This window comes from Haliaeetus leucocephalus, unplaced genomic scaffold (assembly GCF_000737465.1).
Source record: "Haliaeetus leucocephalus isolate CR32 unplaced genomic scaffold, Haliaeetus_leucocephalus-4.0 Scaffold170, whole genome shotgun sequence".
NCBI lineage: Eukaryota > Metazoa > Chordata > Aves > Accipitriformes > Accipitridae > Haliaeetus > Haliaeetus leucocephalus.
In genome coordinates, this window is record NW_010972606.1 from 1161107 (window position 1) to 1167106 (window position 6000).

The window sequence follows — 6000 nt, forward strand, 5'->3', positions numbered from 1 at the left end:
GCATTAAAATGGAACAATATCTGAGCTTTAATAATTACTTAAGATAGAGGAACCAAGTAACTGTGATGTTATTGTAAAAAAGTTAAATACCATATTCTGATCTGAAGGACATTAACTTGTTCATCCACATTCATGAAACTAACAGATGTTTCCTATCATTCCATGTCACAGGGAAGAGCTTGTCAGCATGCATAACATTGCCTCAAAAAACAAAGGTCAAAGGAAAAGAATCCCAAATGTATTTTGTGTAAAAATCTCTATTTTTAAGCCAACCTCATGATTTCTTGAGGCATGCTTCTGGGCCAGTAACATTTCCATTCATTCTTTAAATGAAAATGGATTAAGCTTAAGGCATCAAAATGCCGCATAGAGAATAGGACTATAAATCCAGAAGAGCAGAATCTAGCTCTTTTGCAACTGCAAAACTGTTGTTATAAAAAAATGCCAACAAAACTCTTGGGAGGAGTTCCATACGAGAACGCCGGAAATTAAGGCAAGTCAACTGAGTTAACACACAAACATCCATGTGGATGCTCACGTTCCCTGAGGAGCCTTAGCTACAATGGCGTAAGGGCCACCTCAGACTTGCTATTACCAGGGTAAAACTCTGCAATCAACCTCAGCTGCCTCCTGTCACTGTGTCTGACAGCTCCCAGCCTAGAAACTCCCAGAGCTTGGGCACATCCCTGGGCAACCTTTCAGTCTGATTCTCCTTTCATTTATGACTCCACAAATCAGGACTGTCAGAAGTGTTGGACCTATGCATATCTGGGTAGGTGGGAAGAATTGGATTCCTTGTGCTTAGGCTTATCAGCCCGTCACATCATGCAGAGGCCACCAGTACATGTTAGCTAGTTAGGCAGCAAGCCAGGGCACTGAGAAAGTACAACTTACCAAGCCATAATGGAGGTATGCCTACAGGCAGGTAACAGAGGACATAGACACAGTGATTCCCTGACATAATATTCAATCGACATAGCTCTGTGCGGACCTGTCACCTACTCACCCATTGCTACGGCATGTAAGTGCAGATATGTTAGCTGGTTAGATGTCCACAGACTGCAGGACACCCCTGCAAGCATATGACCTATGTAGCCACATAACCTTAGTCAAGCAATAATACTCTTTAAATTGAATAATAAGAGTATTATTGTGCAGTACAATAATGCTTAAAGAACCAGAAACCAAATCTTACCAGTAAATATAACCTCACTGCCAAGAGATTTTTATAGTCTGCAGAAAACATGAAGGGTAGGATTGCGCAAGACAAACAAAGCAAGATTTCACACAAGGCGTAGTCATTTGGTACATTTTCTTTATGGTGTATTTCTTAAATCAAGACATTTTGCCAGTATGTTTTTATAACATGGTCCCACAGACAGCTAAGACTGATTGGAAGGTGAAGGGGAAGAAACAAGAGGCCAGAGATAAGAAATCCTTAAAGCAATTTCGCAGCCACAGAAAAGCTACATGTGTCTACGTGCCCAATGGTTCAAGCCTCCCTTTGCCTAACTCTTGAGTTTTGAGCACTGAGTCTGATCAAAGAATATTCTAGATGCTGATGAGCAGTCTTATTAATTTTAGTGGAGAATCAGACAAACAAGAAAAGTGAGGTTTACATTGTATCCTCTTTATCTGGTTCACAGCCCAGCAGCTGTGACTGTCACTGCTGTAATGGTCAATGGATCGAACAACTGTTTCCCCATAACAGAAGAAAACCCTGGGACACAGCGTCCCTGGCATGGAAAGATTAACAGGGATTACAGTACAAGGGAAATGGGCCATGGAAGAATGCAGACAGAGCCCCCGACACGTGGCAGAGAAAGGGGAAGGACAGAGTGACGAACAGAGCTTCTCCCATCAGCCAAGGAAGGGACTGGGGCACACCAGTGTCCCAGCAAGAGGAGGGGTTGGATTCAGGAGCGCTGGAAATAGAAGAGGATAAAAGAGTGGTATGCATGCAGTGGGAAAGGCATGCAGAGCAGGAGACAGAAAACCCACAATGCATGCAATGCACTTTACCAACAGATGCAATGAGAAGCATGACCTTCTTCTGTACATACATAAACTTTTAAGCAAATAAAATAATGGACAATTCAATTTAACTTTCTCTGGTTGATTTCATATAACACTGGATGTAAGCATTAAAGAATCTGAAAGAGAACTCAATGAACACACACACAAGAAAGCTGTCCTTGAACTGATCCGCAAATTCACTGCTGACACTTCATCAAGTCAAATGCCTAGAGTCAGCCATCATATTCCCTACAAGCAAATGGGTAGTTATAAAAATCTAGTGCTGCAAGGAAAGTTCAAAATGCTATCTATAACAAAAAAACCACTTCCAGACAGGTAAAGGCCATATCCAGAATTTGCTCTTCTGTCTGGCACTAAACGAAAACATTCTCATGAACTGGGCAAGTATCAGCTTCAAGTCCAGCCAGCAACTGACATTTTCCCACACAGAACTCCAGAAAATTATTTAGCAAAATAATCAACATGGGAGAGACAGCTTCATTATTAATGTAAATAGCTCACTTTCTCAAATTACCAGTTTTGCAAAAGGCATTAATTTGTGGGCTTTGACCCAAGAATGCAAAATGCATATTCGTTCAGAACAGATACAAGATGGTATTGAGAGCTGGTTTACACCATTTGTGTGTAAAGCAAATGGACAGATCGTGTACAGTCAGGGGTTAGCATTGTTAAGACACAGCAAAATACCAAGTGAACCTGGACTCAATACTATCTTTAGGGACTGATTTAATTCCACTGAAATAATCGACCTTAACAGACAGGGACAGGCTAATCTAGCTCTTAGCATGGTGACTGAGGGAATACCACGAAAGAATTTGCTTATTCATTAATTCTGTAGTTTAAGCTCGTAGAGGAGAATTTTAATTTTCAGGTAGGGTACAAAAAGCCCACAGTATGAGAGGGTTCAAGAAAAGCTGTGACAGAGGCACAGTATTTCCTACGAACATTGCATCTGTATCTTACCTGTGAAGCAATCTGTTGCGCGAGCTCCAATTATTCAATGCTGAAGAGAATGGTATTCCATTTTACATTTGCAGCTACTGTAAATCTCAGTGCATCCCATTCAGCCTGCCCATTCTATACTACAAAGTTATATGAAAGATGAAACTTGTGATTTCATTTCTTCAAGAGCAGTAGCGCACCCGATTTTAAATCATGCATCATGATAAAAAGGTTTTCTGTAATTACAGTTCTACCATATGCATATGTATAAGCATTTACGCACATTCACATATTTACATGTCTGAATGAGTCTCTGGGTTTTAGGCATAAGCTTCTCCTAGTCCAGCACCTCCCCAAAGCTATTAACATTGATTGGACACAGGTGTTAAGAATAATTAAAGATATAAGGAATATTATTATTTAGCCATCCATCAGTGGAAATCACATTAAAGCAGAGTCATCTTCCATTAGGCTTATTACATTATTCCTAGTAAGGCCACTGGTACATTCAATTTTCTACCATTATTGGACCAGCTTTTTCCTGGGTCACTCCCAATTTACCAATATTTGTAACTATTTCCAAGCACTATCTCCATTTCACATGTTTAGAGCTGTATTGTCTAGTCTTGCAGAGCATAATGTCTTCAAAATGGCATACGTACTACTTCATCAGTCCCTAGGATTACTGAAGTAGTCCTGACCCTATAAGCCACTTGTTCATTTTCTCTGACAGATAAACCAACATACGGTCAACAGCTACTGATGGAGCCTTCTGCTACTAGATTGTAGCACAGGGCTCAGTAAGAGCTAGAAGCTCTGGCCTCTCACACATCTAGCAGACAGACTTGTTTGTGTACTTTCCACAGTTTGAGCAGATGGAGAGCCGGTGAAACACTGAACAAAACTGATTTCCTTAAGAACAACAAAAAAAGTTTTCTACCGAATCTATCTGACATTGGTGCATTTTTCTTTTCCTAAAATTCTGTTGTCAAAAATATTATTGAAATTTTGTTCAAATGTAATTTATTAACAGGAGCTAGATAAGTGGTCCCAACCACGTTTTACCTTTAAAGATTACCAAAAAAGTTAAAGTATTTCACCCCACAGAATTTTATTTTGTGCATGAAATCTGTTTTGTAAACCTACTTTCCTGATTACGGCAACATTATGAATATTCTGATTAGCTCCAGTAAAGAGAAGAATCTTTGTCAATGCTACTGAGAGACAGGAAGATGAAGTTGTAGTTAAGGTAATGCAGAAGAGCTTGGGGTTCTGGATTTAATTTCTGGCTTTGTTGTAGCCTTCCTGCATGACCTTGGCTAGATCGATGGGAACCATATTAGGGCAGCCTAATTTCTACTGACATGCTTGTCCCTAGCCAGCAGACCCTTTGATAATTGATTCAGAAGCCCTAAATAAGGCACTGAACTGGAAGCCACATAGGATCAGCTGACAAAACAAGTTCCAAGGGTCTCAGTAGTCTTCAGGCTACCTAAAGGTAGAACTTGCAGACATTATTATTATCTAGAGCCTATTCCCATGACAAAGGCATCAGATTTCTCAAGACCTAAGTATTCTCTTTCCTGGCAAGTAAAATACTATGGCACCTATTTTGATCCCAAGGCTATTCCCCCAGCTCCTTCACACAACACCGTACCTTCAGTTTTGGTGCCCCAGTTCTCGATCTTCCTTTTCCTTCTTCCACAGTGACTGTTAGTAAATCCTCTTGTAGTAAGCACTGCCACTACCTTTGTAAGTGGACAGTTCCCTGTCACTAGCCTCAGCTGGGACCCCAAGAGACCTAATATGATGTTGCTATATTCACAAAACAATAGCAAATTAAATATGATTACGCAAGCTGGCTTTCCACGGCCAACTGTATAGCCATCAAAACTAGGCTGCTGCCAGCTAATATATTAGCTATATTGTACCCGGCTGCTGGAAACCGAGGTTAGCTGAGGATATTTAACGATCCACCAATATGAAGGGGGGGTGCAATATCAACACAGGAACATTGTAAACACAGATTTGCAAAACTGAAATCTTATAACTGAAAGAATTAAACAGTGTTCTTGCTGTATGCTATAAATCTTTAGAAGAACAATAAAGATGTGGCTGTCTACTCCTAATCCTAGAATTTGGGGGGCCATCCTTCTACATACTATCCCTTATCTAATGCATGCTTCTATCAAGCTCTACCCAGTCTTTAACAGCATCACTAGTAATGAAATATCAAAAAAATGTGAAGACAAATATTTGAAACTGCTTAAGAAATGATAACATAATAGATGCTGCATTGTAGAAAACGTGTATATGTTTGAAGCAGCACACCAAGAAATTGAAAAGCATCATCCATTCATGCCACAAACAAATAAGTCAGAAACCTATGATACTGAAACGTCATTTTACAAGGGTATTTACAGAGCTAGCATCCGTCATCTCTAGTGGACTTTGTCTTTTCTAGAAAGAGATCTTATTGTCAAGAAAAAAAGTCACTCAAGAATGCACTTGAGGGAGAGTCTATCTGGTTCTATCAGGTGGGTTACAAAGCTACCATGTTGTCTGCCTCTTTGCAGGCACTACATCGGCGTTAGTTTTGTTTAAACACTTTTGCTTAGAAACGCAGAGACTGAGAAATCAAGCAATACGATACTAAAAGCAGACGCCCAAACGGCCTAAAACAGCCGAAGGATGCGTTCACCGGGGGCACGCACACTTTCACTGCTAGCAGGAGATATTTCTGGCGATTCAGGCAGCGCAGCGAGAACGCACCTTGCGCTCATGTTCTCCCCGAGCGACCGGCGCGGCCGCCTCGGGAGCGCAGTCGGGAAGGCGGTAGAGGAGGCAGCAAACCTGTACGCCGCATCAGGCATCTGTCCGCACGCCGTAACACGTTCCTGCTTTTCCACACCTACGCCGGGAGAGACTTCCCTTGCCGGGAGCGGCATCTTTGTCCCCGAGCGGTTCGGCTGGCGGGCACCGGCGCCGCCGAGGCCGGGGCCGCCGAGGCCGGGACCGCCG

General features: G+C 41.6%; 1 protein-coding gene across 1 annotated transcript in view; it reads right to left on the reverse strand.

The window, feature by feature from the left end:
- SULT4A1 (sulfotransferase family 4A, member 1) overlaps positions 1-6000 on the reverse strand; it is a 29588-nt gene that overhangs the window by 23312 nt on the left and 276 nt on the right. The window lies entirely within an intron of this gene.